General features: G+C 32.0%; 1 protein-coding gene across 11 annotated transcripts in view; it reads left to right on the forward strand.

The window, feature by feature from the left end:
- Positions 1 to 627: 627 nt before the first annotated feature.
- LOC123696491 overlaps positions 628 to 16,020 on the forward strand; it is a 63,605-nt gene continuing 48,212 nt past the window's right edge. For 10 of the 11 annotated variants that reach the window (XM_045642687.1, XM_045642712.1, XM_045642705.1 and 7 more), the window contains exon 1: positions 628 to 813. The gene's annotated coding sequence lies outside the window, so the exon portion shown is untranslated. The remainder of the gene's footprint in view (positions 814 to 16,020) is intronic. The other variant, XM_045642696.1, reaches the window with a different exon arrangement.

Consider the following 16,020-nt stretch of genomic DNA (forward strand, 5'->3'; position numbering starts at 1 on the left):
ACGCGTGCGAAGTACCCTCTATGGTTATAAGATAAATTGTAAGGATATCATAGTTTGGATCTTAGAGGGTTTTGCATGATACCAAGGGTGTATTCCTATATTATGGTAACAGGAATTGAAGGACGGATACGTATTGAAATATTTAGTTCAAAGTATGATGTAAAAATTCTACTTAGAAAAAACTTCACAACTTCCAATATTTGATCCTCTAAAAAGATCCGTAAAAGCATCTAGAATTCATATTTTTGACAACCTACGCTTTGATATTCTAAAAAATACCCGCACTATTTTAGGCCGCATAATTCTGCTCTATTTTCTTCCTTTTTCCAAAGCCCACTGCGTGGTCGGTTGTACGTACGTTCGTGTCACTGAGCGATGACTGATGAACGGGTATCTAAAACAGTCGCTCGTATAGTTACACAACCGAACCATAATACTCCTATTTCATCGAACATCAGCGTTTCGCAAACAACTTTACCATTTATCACGCAAACAATCTCAGTTATATCGAGCTCCATAGTTTCAAAACAGTAGGGTACTAAGGTTTTTCACGAATCCATCCCCTCAAATGCTCTGCGCATGTGCGGGAACCGGCGCGTCCCGCAGTGTCATTCGGAACATTGACAAGGACACACGTCTCGACCGCAATTTGCACCGCAGTGACGTCCCATATCGAATAATCGAATTCGTGTAGTGAAGTGCAATGTAGCATCGATTTGCGTGATCTCGATTGTGGTGTGCGTTATCGATTTCGGAGACAAGGTAATAGGGTTGGGAAATTGAGGGTCGAAATTTTACGACGCGGACATTCATGTGAGTGTTTCTATGGTATTAGCACGTGACATGAAAACTATGGTTATGGATATGAGATTGTATGAGTCAGATGTTCTGTGACAACACGATTTATTTTCAACTTATCAAGTAGAAATAAAGTAATAGTAGAATGACTTTTATTTAGATTTCTTTAATTTATTTCCTTTTAGTTTTAACTTTTGGTGTATAGAATATTTAAAATAGATACGTTTATTAAATATTCCTATGTAATAAACGCTGAGAATAAATTTTTTCTTCATTAATACAGTTGGTATTACGTACCTCAATAGTTACGCAATTTAAAAACGTGTCCTGTCTGACGTTCAACAATATTTCAGCCACGTAGTCCAGTACCTTGGCAAGGTTATTATTTATTAACTCCGGTCATAAAGATTGATGTTTTTCTTATTGATGGGAAATCAATAGTTTCGTCTGGACAAGTTAAGCCTCACAAGGCTTATCTCTGTTTAACATTTGGAATCTATTCAACTTTACTCGAACTCAAGAAGTTTTAGTTACAGACTATAAGACGTCAGTATTATACATTCTTTGATTTAGAGATAGAGGATTATTATGATCTTTATAATTCGTGGAAAATTAGATCTTGTCAATGTTTTTTTTCTTTTTTTCAACTTCAACAGGACCATTCTTCTGCCATTACATAATACTTTTCATTCAACGCATAGCGAAGAAAGAAGCAATACATCGTTTAATATATTGAACTAGCTTTCCGCCCGCGGCTTCGCCCGCTTTGTCAAAAATATAATAAATTATATACTAAAACTTTCCTCTTGAATCACTCCTGTCAACAAAACTTCAAAAAAGTTTCTGTGAAAAAAGTTTCTATTGAATTCATTTATTACAAAAAATGTGACAAATGAGGAACCAATCGAACGATTTTGTGCAAACTTCACATAAACCATCTACTAAATATGCCGACCAAATCCTAAGCATTTGGTTTGGATAGGTGAGCCCGTTCTTGAGTTATGGAATTACAACGAAAAGTGGCATTGATTTTTATATATATAGATTACAGTTTAAACTACATACGTATGACTCAGTCTATGCTTAACTTATTCTAATTAGGGCAGTGTAGTGTGAAAGGATTGGCCTGTTAGAAGGACAGGATTTCTTACAACAGGTACAATAATGGAGGTGGCATATATTTTATCAGATTTTGCTTTGTATAAGCATTTCAAAGTAAATTATATTGCAATAAGGAAGTGTGAAAGCTCTTGTTTCAAGCATGATGGAACTTACTAGAAGTTCGTATCGAGAACTCTTGTTAGAGAAATAAAGAAATTATTTATAAGGCTTTACAGAATTTATAAATGTGAAGGCTAATTTCGTAAAACAGAAAAATGAACGCTTCATTTTAACGTCTTCAATTGTTTGAGGTACTTAACTCGGAAAGTATGAAAGCTCTTATTACAATGTTACCTTTTGTTTTGTAAGACAAATTTATTATGCTAAATTAGTTTTTTTGTTTAATAATATGTCTTATTTGCTTTAAGTCTCGATTAGATATGAATTACAATTAAAGATACAGAGCTTTATTGTTGTAATACGGTATCAAGTACGGTTCGTACCGTACGCTAAACACGGTACAGTACTTTCGTAACAATGCCCTAGGAAATGTTAGTACAGTTGCTAGACTTACAGTGAAATGGGAATCGTTATTACTGTCTCTAAGGGCTTATGTTCTGTACCTCGATGTACCGGCATGGCACCGCTCGAATGCCGAAATAGCATATTAGAATAGTACTCATATTTTATTGTAGTTCGTTTACGTAACTTATACATATCACAGTTATTGAGTGTATACTACGATAAATGTTCTTTTCTGTTGCTTTGGCTTTAAAATACTATTTAAATTATAGTCTTGTTTAACGACTTCTTTACTTATTTACACAAGCAATTATTATGCGTTTGATTTATTTTTTTAGTAGGTAATTAATTATCACAGAAAATGTTAAATTGATTTGCATGCAGATAGACAACAAGTATATATCTGTCAACTGTGTAGACAACGACTTTCAGTGCATGTTAAACATTATTTGCATATTTAAATTGTACATTTAACATATTTTTGTAAACTTTATTAACAGATGTTTTTCACCATTAATAAAAAAATTGTGTGTGTAGGCATTTTAGTAACTTTGTATCCGTCTTTAATTTTTCACAACAAAGAAAAATTTGATACATCTAGACAAAACTGTGAATAAATAGCACAATCTATAAACACGTCATAATACGAGGAAATAAAACCGAATGAGTCATATGTATGGGGTCATCCGAATAATATAATTAACTGGAGGGAGACACCCTTGCATCTTGAATCGTGGGGTGCGTAGTGTTGCTATTTCAAATAGGTTTTATGAATTGTAGCAAAACAGTTTGCTGCTCAATTGTATGGATTTACGGCATTTCTGTTTGTATAAAGTTGTTGCTGTACAAAGTTGGTGTACGTGTATGTTTTGCTTTCAAATGTATTATTTTGACGTCAAATTTATGTAACAATAGAACTTATTGATTGTGATTATTTTTTATATATTTCAATAAAATTAGATTACTGTTAATTATTTATGAGCACTATTTATTTATTTTTTTATAAGCACGTAGTTGCTGGCACGCTTGGGCGAGAGACGACTCCGTATGTAAGACTATAGTCGGTTCAGCCGTTATGAATAGATACTAGATAGGTAGACTATTAATGTTCGTATAGACTTACTTAACGTATTAGTATTTAGAATTATAATAAATTGATGCAATATGTTTTATACAGTACAAGCTTTCCGCCCGCGGCTTCGCCTGCTTTGACTGAAACATAATCTATATATATAAAAGAAAGTCTGTATGTTCCAACACTTATAACTCGAGATCTGCTGAACCAATTTTCATGGTTTTGGATTCGTTGGATTTGTCACCGCCCAGAATAGAAGAATAAATCATAAAAACATCAAAAACTAGACGAATAAATATTTTTCCAAAATTTTGATTTTCGTATCAATGTCAATCATTAGTTGTCAATCCTGTCAAATACGGAAAATAATGTTTGAAATTCATGCGTTCAAAAATGTGTAAAATAATTAAAAAGTAAAAAGGGTGAATAAATATTGTTTGTATTTATTTTTAAATCAATTATTAAAAAGTGCAATAAAAGCAGATACATAAAAATTCCTTAAATGTTTGTGTTTACGCGTGTTTTCAGAAATTAATAAGGTATTTTTGGTGGGGAAACTAACCAAGAAGGTTAGTTCGATTAATTATTGAAAAAATTCTATAAAAATGTAAAAATTCTGACAATTATTTGTTGCGATTTCGTCGACTGCGTCAACAATATAAACAAGCTAAATTGCGTTTTGAAGATTGCATCCATTTATGCAATGCAATTAGCACAGAAGAAGATGCAGAAAATGTTGGTCTATTGATTATTTTACCGACGACATACACAGGTAGCCCAAGTGAATATGCACAAGATGCAATGACATAATAATATGTTCGTCATTATGGTCAGCCAGATTTATTCATTACATTTATATGTGGATTACATGAAATGGATGGAAATTGTTCAACTGTTGCTTCCCGGACAAATATCAAGTGATCGGCACGACATCACCACACGTGTTTTCAAGCAAAAAATCCGATCACTGATGAGTTACATTAATGGAACACATCTTTGGGATTATTCAATGATGGATGTTTTCAATCGAATGACAACAATCTGGCTTGCAGCATGCACACATTTTAATTTGGTTAGTCGAAAGGATTCGGGCAGATAAAATATATGAGTGTGCGGGGATTGCTAATCCTGAAACCGATCCAGACCGACGTGACGTTGATATCATGGACCGTGTGAAACAATCAACCACCAAACACCATGCATGGTTGACAGCGAGTGTACCAAAAGGTATCCACGAAAATTGATGGCAGAGACCATCACAGGCAACGATGGTTACCCACTGTATCAGCGTCGATCGCCCAATGATAATGGTATAATTACCACAACTAAAGTGAAACGAAACGTTGGCGTGGTCGATAACCGTTTCATCTTTACAGAAATACTCGACGTATAATTTCTGTATCACGCGTAGTAGGGATAAGAAAAAGATGGCGCGTAACGGAAAAATGTCACGCGTAACGAAAAAATGTTACTTACACTAAATTTTTTTCCAACCCCGATAAAGAAGTTTCACTTCAAAATCCGTTGCGTAGTTTTAAAAATTTAAGCATAGATACTTTGGGACATAGGGACTATTATACTAGGTATGTAGTGATTATTATCATTAAATTGTCCATAACATTTGCGTATAACAGATTAAATATTGTCTTCTTAACGTTGTTTATTCTTGGTTCAATAATTGCCCCACTTGCAATGTACTTAGTCTACGCTAAGCTGTAATACCTTACTTAGGTAATGGCTTGAACTTGCTTGAACCGTACCATGTAATTATACTGGAGGAAAGATTTTAGCATAAATATTGTTAGAGATATTTCATTTGGATATACATTATATGTTTAAGTAGAAATTGTTTGATGTTGGGGTTTGGTGTATTTACATTTTTATTTAAAGGTAAATTAGAGGGTATTCTATCAAAACGATAAAAGTAAATATTAATCTTCCTCTTAGATACTTATCGAGTCTATGCGAACTATGTTCCGTTAGCATACAATACCTACACCAGCAAAAAATTATCTATTTCTTTCTTATGTTTACATCTTTTGAAAGCAGAAAGGGCAAAATATTTATTAAAAGTGTATGTATTATTTATTAAAATGTAGGTACATGTAATTTTACTATGTACAAATGATAAGAAATTGTATCATTCAATGAATAAGAAACCATTAACTGGTGGAAAAGAGACAGCTACAGTCGCGTTTATTTCATTAATCATTTAGACGTGAAGTTAAGAACGTTTAGACTCTCCCAGCAAAACCATAATTAATATACATTATTCACATTTACAAACGATGATAAACAGTTGGAATGTTTTTGTTACAAAAGGTCAAGTTAAACCCTTTATTTTGATTTATTATGGGTCAATGGACGGTGAAAAAATTGGGTAAGTACCTATTAAAATATTTTTTCATCGTTTATTTTTACTATAGATCAATGGAAATTTCAATTATTATCAATTAATCAATAATATTTGCGGTATCACTACTTAGAATAAAACAAAGTCTTTTTTAATGGATAGTGATTCTCTAGGAAGGTTTCAGACTTCAGTAGAGCATTTATCGGGATTAGACAAAGCGAACAAACAAGTTTTTAAACAAAGCCGCGGGCGAGTTATTAGTTATTACTATTATAATGCAAAAATTTTTATATACAAGCGCCAAGTATTCACAAAATAAGGTAATACATTTTAAAACCCACGTCCATAGAGTAAAGAACTTATCAATTTAATACTATCATTGGCTGTTTCTTGGAATAAATGACAAAAGCCATACAAATGCCGTGCTAAATGTCCATGCGTATCGCTCGATCGTGGCAGGACATTCACCTCTCTATAAGACCTAGTCAATGTCTGATAACTAGATTCTAAAAAGCCAATAGTGTACTATTTAAATAACCTTTCGTATTGATAACATTATTTGCGCTGAATGATGAAAAAGTATCTCTCTATCTATTTAAAGAAACCGCATCAAAATCCGTTGCGTAGTTTTAAAGATTTAAGCTAAGATTTAAGCATACAAAGGGACATAGGGACAGAGAAAGCGACTTTGTTTTATACTATGTAGTGATAAGTTTTCACTGTATTCACAAAATTATACCCGCCGTGTAAATAATATAGTTTCAATATTGTATGAGTCTGAGGTTCTAGTGTAATCATTTCACTAAGAAACTCCAAAATTGTGTTTCATCTGCCTTCGCATGTCAATAAAAGTATTTATAGTAACATAGCACGTATTCCAAACGTATTAAGGCTAATTTTCTATCACAAAGTTTCAGAAAATCATGACTTGGTTCTTTAATAAATTGAAGCTATAGTACTTATTTACATCGACCGTCTTCAAACTGTTGTATCATGTATCAAATTGATACTTATTCGCCTACGAAGGAATATTTGCAGGATCAGTAACTGATAACGTAAAGAAAACGGTTTAATATAAATATTTGGACATTCTTTGAGGTGCCAAAAATAGGGCGAGGATTTTAGAATTATCTTGGAGAAATTTAGAATGATGTATTTCAGGATTTTCGTAAATTTAACATTGAAGGAAACATAAGGGATTTATAAGTTACTTTGTCTCCATACATCTAATTTAAAAACTAATATGTAGAATATTATTTTGGATTGGTTTAGTAGCCAGTCGGTATACAAGTACAGGAGAGGAAATTTTACTTGATTATGATTTTCAAACTTTTTTAATATAAACGAATTATAGAATTAGGTAAAAGTTGCCGTGAAATGGCTTGTTTCATTTTTATAACGAATATTGCATATTTTATTGGTAAATGTTAAAAATACTTATGTAATGACGATTCGAAAGTGCTACTGAATAGTAGTCTAATTGAATAAATGAATGTTTGAGTTTGAGTTATTAGCAATTCCAAGGATTTTAAAGAATAATTTTATAACCCAAAGCTATCTCAGGTTGTAGGTAATATAATATAAAGAACGAAATGTAGCCGAAATGCGGGTAGGTTCGTTAAATAGTGACGTTATCATGAACTGTCATGTGTGTTAAATTCGTATTTGAGTTACACAATTATGAAATAATATTTCTCACTACAGAATGATTTATATATCTTATATGTAACATATTTCATGATTCATAATGCAATGGAAATTGGAGGTAACTTTTATGTTGTTTTTTCAAGAATAAGCTCTCGCTTCGGTTCAAAGGTTAGGAAATACAGTATATCTTATATACTGCAGCTTTTAACTGTTATATGACTTTTATTTATAACTCAATGCAGACGTGTTAGAATTGATACGTTACAAATCTATATGAAAAACATCACAGATTTCAAACAATCTCCAAAAGTTTGACGATAATATTTCCTCATATGATAAGCTTGTTTGATTTTACCGTCTCATATCACGTCTCGATCGATACTTTTTAACATTTGCATTTTACACGAACTAAAAGTTCATACAAAACTACGATATTACTTTAATCCGTGGCTGCATAGAAAATAGCTCAGTGCATGAGCCGTCAATAGAACCATAGATAATACAGCAACAAAGAGTTCACAGTTAAGCCGCTTTCTGTATGTCTATGAGTCTATGTCTAGTCTATGAATAGCGACTTGTTATCACGTCGCAACCGCCTTTGTTCTAACTTATATTCCCGCGCAAAATTCCTATTTTAATGCTATTACGTAGTTAGCGAGTTACGCGTGCATGAAAATTGTGCAAATTGTAAAGTTCCTTTAAATAGACGTAATTATCATAAATACTATCAAGCTGCTGAAAGTTGATATTACATTTTGTATGTGCAGTCATGCCAGCGTATTTTCATAGTTTGCCGACCTAGAATGCGAGAATAATTGTTTGTTTTTACACAATTTTAGTTCATGAATGGTATGAATTAGTTCGTAAATTATTTTGAATTTGGTTTTAATGGCATGCTATATTTATTTAGTAAGAATAGCTCAGTGGTTTTATAATTGAGAGACATCAGTTCAATAAATTGTAGACACCGACTGGTGTTATAGAGACGTATTTCTATATAACATCGACATATTGTATTGGACTGGTATTCTAGAAACGGATTCTAGATATCGTCGATGGTTCTAGAATGGTCTACTAATTGTGTACGATGATGTGATGTTCCGACTGGTGTGCTGTATATCCTACAAATGAGAATGATCCTTATTTTTATGCTATTCCACAGCATCCATACACCTATAAACTGAACTTCTTATTTTTAATGACAGTACTAGTATTTTGATTTTAACTTATACAAATATTATATTAATAATTATTATCTTTTCAGGTAAGTTAAGCCGAGTTTTGCTGTTCGTAACCAAGGTAACAATTGTCCGCTCTCCTTGCAAAGATCGCCAAAATATTTCAAGCCGCTTAGTGCTCTCGTAGAGGGATTTCCCTAATAATTTTAGACGACCATGTTGTATGACGTTTATTTGAATCTTAGTATCCATTTTGTGGGAATTTTGTAATTTAGTATGTACTGAACCGAGATACTGATTTATTGTAGAAGGTAGTAACTGAGTATAATACTTGAACCAAAATATTATTTTATCTGTAGCCTATTTTTAGCTGTTAGAGTTAGACGATTTACAAGGAAAGAGATATGAAATTTACTAACGCGTGTATAAAATTAACATTTTAGTAATATTCCAATTCATGTTTGTTTAATGAAATATGTAGGTTGGTACACTATTACTGAAGTAATTTATTTCAATATAAATAATTATTGAACTATAATTGCTTTATAGTTGTTCTAAATTAATGTCAATGAATAAACTCCGACTTTATGTTTGGTTATAATTATTGTAAAATAATCAGTTTTATAATTAAAATCAATCAAATATTTAATTACATATTATTTCATCTATTAATAATTAATTTATTATGTACTGCATAGTCATTATATTCCACGCACTTATGGCAAAACTGATTTAGCTTCTACCAAATTATTATTTAAAATTAACCTTTATTTATCGGTTCAGTATGATTAATTTTAACAAATTATATTTATTCATAATTTTAATTTTATTATTGCTTTTCCTAAATATTTCTTCTATTAAATTCAAATTTTCAAAATTCAAATTATAATTCAAGTCATGCCACATGGTCGTGTAGCGTCAAGTCTGGAAATTTGCTTTCGCTGTGCAATGCAAATGATAGCTCTCAAATGGAGATTAAATATTTGTCTAGACTTTACGTAGTCGAAATAAATAAAATGGACAAGAAATAACTTGCAATATATTTTAGGAATGTTAGTCTTCGTTTATGTAAGTCCGTCTGCACCACATCCTGATACTTTAATTAGAAAAAAATAATTTGTTTATAATATAGTTTCATTTTATATAAAGATTCTCGATCTCACGTTTAAACTCCTTCCGTTTTATATAATATCTAGAAATTGTGTTTAATTAATTTAAAACGCGATTACATTATTGTTTTATATCAATAAACTAGAATACGTTTTCCAGTAGAATAATATTCAAGAAAAACCAAGCATAAAAATGGAAAATAGAGACTCTACCTACCAACAATATTTGGTACAGATTATAAAATATTGGTATCTAAGGCGCGCTATTCACAACCCGTCTCGGTTGGTTGCGGGTGCATAACACAAAATTACCTTAACGGGATTGTCGGGCGTCCCGGGATAAGAAAGGGATTTGATAGACCCCCCTCTCCCTTAATACTGGAGTGTAATACAAAAAGATTTTGCGGTGATAGAAGTTTTTCGATCAGACCGTTCATTAGGGAGACTCAATATCCTGACTCGTATATAGAAAACGATTCACATTTTTTAACAAACAGTCTACCTGATTAAAATTAGTGTACCTACCTATAGTTGATATTTTTTGTGGATGGCAACCATCGTGTGTGAAATAGTGTTGAAATAGTGAAAAGAATGTGTAATTTCCCAAGAGCTAAAATCGAATCCAATTTAAAATATGTAGGAGCGAAAAAAAAATTCGCAATATGAATACGTTAGGATGCATACATGTCACTTTTTGACCAATAAGTTTTTTATTTTTGGTCAAAATTTGAAAGAAAGTAGAATTAGAACACAAAAGAACATTCCCAACAAAATCAAAAATTATAAATACTAATCTGAAACTATACCATGATATAGTAGAGTAACTGGTTCCTGAATAAATTTCAAGATCATTCAACCGGTGAATGCAAAGCGATATCCCTTAGTCCCGTTTGATCTAAGTCATATCTTATAACCAGTCTATACGGGATTTATTTATCCTGTTTAAGATGTTTGTGTATTTGGATCATGGTAGAATTATGATGAGTTTAATTTTGCAGACTATTTATTATTATTATAGTAAAATTGGGCAAATATCAACGAGTTTAGGACGTATCCTATTGTCAAATAGGTTATATAGGTAACATATTGGTTCTAGCATAGCGGTCTATCTTAAAAAAGGTTATTTTCTTTGCTTAATAATATTATTGCAAAAACTGTTTGTTTCACGATTTTTCACAAACTGCTAGATAGCTCTATTATGAACAAATAATTAAATAATTACTTATAATCTTAATTTAAGAAAGCAAAATGCATTAAAATATAGGCTTTTAAAATACCTAAACTGTTTTCATTTCAATTCTGATAAGCCATATGACCCACAACTTTGTAGTCAAATTATCCGTACCGTTATATTTAGCAAATCATGATTACTTGCATCTTTGCTATTCATATGATTAATGGATGTAGGAAACTAGAAGCCACAGAAACGTCATGCCTCGGAATAAATGGCTCGAAATGGGTCAGAGTTCGAATAAATTAGTTGTATATTATTATAGTCTTGTATTTAGGTACCTGACGATGATTATTGTATAAATTAGCTGACGCGGCAAATGTTGTTCCGACTTCTGTCAGTAGGATTAACGCTTTTAAATATAGTTTAGTTATTCTCAGATTAACTGATTATACACAAAAATAATCTCAAAACATAGTTCACCGTTTAGACCTATCGAACTTACAAAATATCCTAAAAATCGGTTAAGCCATTTCGGAGGAGTATGCTCTCAAACAATGACACACGAATTCTAGCTGCAGATCAATTCGAAAATGAAGGTTATAAATTTTGTTCAATTTCACTAGGTACATTTTAAATAAGTAAAGGCTTCTTTGATTTATAAACCTGAGTTATGATGTAATGCTATCAAAAAGTAAATACTTTTATATTCATTTATTCTTCTACCTATTGCAAACCACAAAAAGGACAATTTACTATTCTCTCTTCCAATATATCCGTAACGGGATAAAACAAGTAGGTTCGAGCAATAAATAGTATATTTTATTACGCTCATAAAAAACGAATACCAAATAACAAAAGCTTTCTATTGAGTTAGGAATTAGGATACACATATACGTACAAGCAACTGAAAATGTTTCTTCATGAAAGAATATCTCTCCATTTTTTAAGAAATATGAGAAATGTGCTTCTTGTTTAGTATAACAAGCTTGTTATATTATAAATTCACTAGAGGTCCGCCCCGGCTTCGCCCGTGGTACATATTTCGCAATAAAAGGTAGCCTATGTCCTTTCTCAGGTATCAAAATATCTCCATACCAAGTTTCATGCAAATTGGTTCAGTAGTTTAGGCGTGATTGAGTAACAGACAGACAGACAGAGTTACTTTCGCATTTATAATATTAGTATGGATAATATAATGTGTTTAAAATTGCTAAGATTAATTTGCTTTCCATTGACATCTACATTGTGATAATACATAGGTACTAGTGGCGTAGAGCATACATATACGAATGGCAGTTTGAACTTTGAGTGGTGAAGACTTTGTAAGTTGTTATATTGATAACAAAACATTTTATAATTGTATCAACGATTATGTGTTCAACTCAAAACATTAATTAAATATATACTTTCACAATTTCTAGTCAAATAACAAAACTTAAAACCAAAGAACCACTTTATCTAATCCTGAATTTATTCTTTCCCTTATTGTACATAGAAAAACGACAATTCCCAGAACCAAAATCTAAACATCCTTCAAAAGATTTTTATTCCAATGATAAAATTTTTATAAAAACCAAAGAAGGTATTAAGACCTCATTTTCTCCCGTTAAATCCTGAAGATTTCCGGGATTTCTCTATCAGGGAAGATTAAATTTCTGATTGCACGACGATTGTTTCCCAGCGGATGACAATATTGATTTTGATATTACAAAACAAAGTCTCTAATCTCGATTTAACATGTATTTCGATATTGGGGAATTCGATTCCGTTGATTATTTATTTATTTTCCACTTGGATGTATTTTGTTGGTATAAATCTAATTTAAATTGGTTTCGATCATGTTTCGGAAGGATCATATTTCAAATTTAAATTCAAATTCAAATTTCTTTATTTGCAGAATGTAGATTTACAAAGATGTTAGGTAGGTACATATTACATAGACTCTTAAACATTCTGGCTCGTAACTTTCCATACTTTTATTAGTTCATTCAATTACAAATTATTGTGATAAACATGGGCGAAGACATTTCCCTCTGCAGAAATCTTTATTCTATTGTTTAATACATTAAACTCGACTAACAATTTCACGAAATATTAAAAAGTTATAATGATAACTCTAAGGATAACTCACTCTGCGTAAGTTGGAATGACAAAGTTGTCCAAAGTAATGATAGTTAGGTACCTACCGTGATTTTGAGTGCCATTGTACCTTATTATGTTGGGAAAAGTAATTAATATTAACAAAGTTTAGGTAGGTACAGGTAATAATGTTATTAGTTCTAATTGATTGTGACAGAAACTGTTCAGTGATTGATATGTTTGATGATTTCAGGGTAGGTTAGATGCTTCTAATAGATGATTTATGATTTTTATTATCTGTGATGTATACTACCCAGCAAAGAGTACCTATACTTTTAGAAATAAGAGATAAACAAAGAAAAATAAACAATCATGAATACATATATTTGCGTAGTAAGCTTCTATACCGGTTTCATAAATTTATTTAATATCAAATTACATTCTATTGACACAAAGATTCTGATCATAAATATGTGAAATCATGGTCTGATGAGTTTGCTGTTCATAATTTTCAATAAATCATACTACCTTATTTGTAGTACAGTGGAGGGAGCAACAAACAGGTCATCATTACAGGTAAACACTACAGGAAAACAAAACGTAAAAACCTACAAGATTCAGTTTTATAAAGCAAAATTTTCCCATACACACCTGGTCAAACATCACGATCCCATCGGATAATTTCAATCTATATTCCAGGGGAAATAGTGTAAAAATTTCAAGTACCCTTAACCGCTCAAACGCTTTATTTATCACCCCCATCGGAATGGAGTTGCTGAAGAGGAATGCAATTTATAAACGCCCTATTTACGTGGATTTATATGTGTTTCTGTATTGGATTGCGTGCAAACTCTTCTAACTTTTGGAGAACATTTATGGGAATATTAATGGGGATTCGCTTTTGTTCTTTGTATTGTGAGGTGTTTTAGTAATATGGATTATGTTTTGGACAATAGGTTTTGTAAATGAGGGAATTTGTGAGTGTGATGAGTATATGCAGAGGAACTTTTTTGCAAGTACTTTGAATCAAGTAACGTTTGCCTCGAATATTTTTCCGCAGTTTTTTATACATCATCATCATCATTCAAAGATATTCATTCATTTTTCCTAAGTTTTTCCTTTATATTTTATGGGGCTTTTGCCAGATCTATTAATTGTGTCGTTCGAATTGTTACTTAATTCAAGCTGAAACAAGCTAATTGTAAAGCCAAAAACTGCACTTTCCGAAATATGACACAATTAAAACAAAATTAAACAAATCAAAATAATAATCAATCAACAGCCACTTAGCACTCAATAGAAGTATCCAATTTGCCGCCTTTTCCGGCGATGCAATTAAACCGTGACAAGGAGCTATAAGTTCAGTTTAATTTGAGGGTCCTCTGTCTGACCTCGTGCGAGTTGGAATTGTGCGCTTATCGTTTATGCTTTAATATTGGTTGTAATAATTGTTATTGGATAGGTACATTAAAGCAGTGTTTGGATACAGATATGTCAGGATTGATTTTGTCATTTTATATTTTCGAGATGACAGATCCATGATAGTCCTTTACGAACCGTTAAATGTAACGCATGGAAATGGTAAAATAGAAAATGATGGATGACTTTGAACTGTGTACATGTCCTTAAAATTTATATTTTTTTTTATTCAATTTAAACTAACAGTATCACAAAATGAGTACCACAAAGATGCGATTTCATACAACTAACAGGTCTATCTTAACTAGTCAGAACTGTGTATATGTATATTGTATATCCTTAATCTAACATTTGCAAGCTTACGTTATGACCCGTCTTTTATATTTTCGCTCATCGTAATCCCTTTGATAGAATATTTTTCTTAACGAGTTTCTGATAAACGCGTGCCTCTGCATATTTATTATAATACTAGCTTCCGCCCGCGACTCCGTCCGCGCGGAAAAATGAAGATTTATTTTTTTCTACGTATTTTCCGGGATAAAAAGTATCCTATTTTATGCCCAGGATAATAAGGTATAATTATACCAAGTTTCATCGAAATCGAACAGTTAGTTTTCACGTGATGCATGAACATACAGACAGACAGACAGACAAAAATTTTTTTAATCACATATTTGGGTTTGGTATCGATCCAGTAACACCCCCTGCTATTTATTTTTTCAATATTTTCAATGTACAGAATTGACCCTTCTACAGATTTATTATATGTATAGATTTGCATCGTTCACGTGTGACGACAAATTTGTTTGAGTTTGTAATAAAAATTAATATTATAAAAAGACTGTAATTTCGAAAACTTTAATATAATAAACCTTTGAATAAAACAATAATAAAGGCAGATATCACAATTACGTATGTATATAAGTAACATTTATAGATATAAATGCAACATTGAATGATAAAGGCTTTTATGATGTGAAAACAAAACATAGGCTAAAATAAATGTATAGAAAATGGTTTTTAAGCTATTACATAGCTTCTATCGCGGGCCTTGGGCGCGGGGACCGAATCCAGAAATTGCGTAACGAAAAACCTCACGCCCCCCGCTCCGACGGGCACGGAGGTGTGGCTTGAAGGCATGCTATGCAATAGCTTTACCGCGGCAGTCCCCGAGTGCCACACGTCTTTTTTTTTTACATAAAGAGCGGACGGAACCGCGACAGGTAAAACATATTTTACAATAAATTTACGATGTTACCAAAACCAGTGACCGCAGTGTTAATTTTCCAAATAACAATGTGGTTCTCAATAATTATAACATAAACATAATATCTATACCTACTTCTATAATAATAATCTAAAGCTGAGAGTTTGTTTGTTTGTTGCTAATTTTAGGAACTCTATATGTACCGCGGGTGAAGCCGGAGCAGAATGCTAGTGTGCTATATTATGGAAACTTCACAAACTACATGGTACAAGCTATAAAGAATCTCCCAATGAAATTGGCTAGCCAAGTTTACTTGGATATGGAAGAAGTTCACGAGTAAAGAAATAGTTGCACTTAA

This window comes from Colias croceus, chromosome 1, assembly GCF_905220415.1.
Source record: "Colias croceus chromosome 1, ilColCroc2.1".
NCBI lineage: Eukaryota > Metazoa > Arthropoda > Insecta > Lepidoptera > Pieridae > Colias > Colias croceus.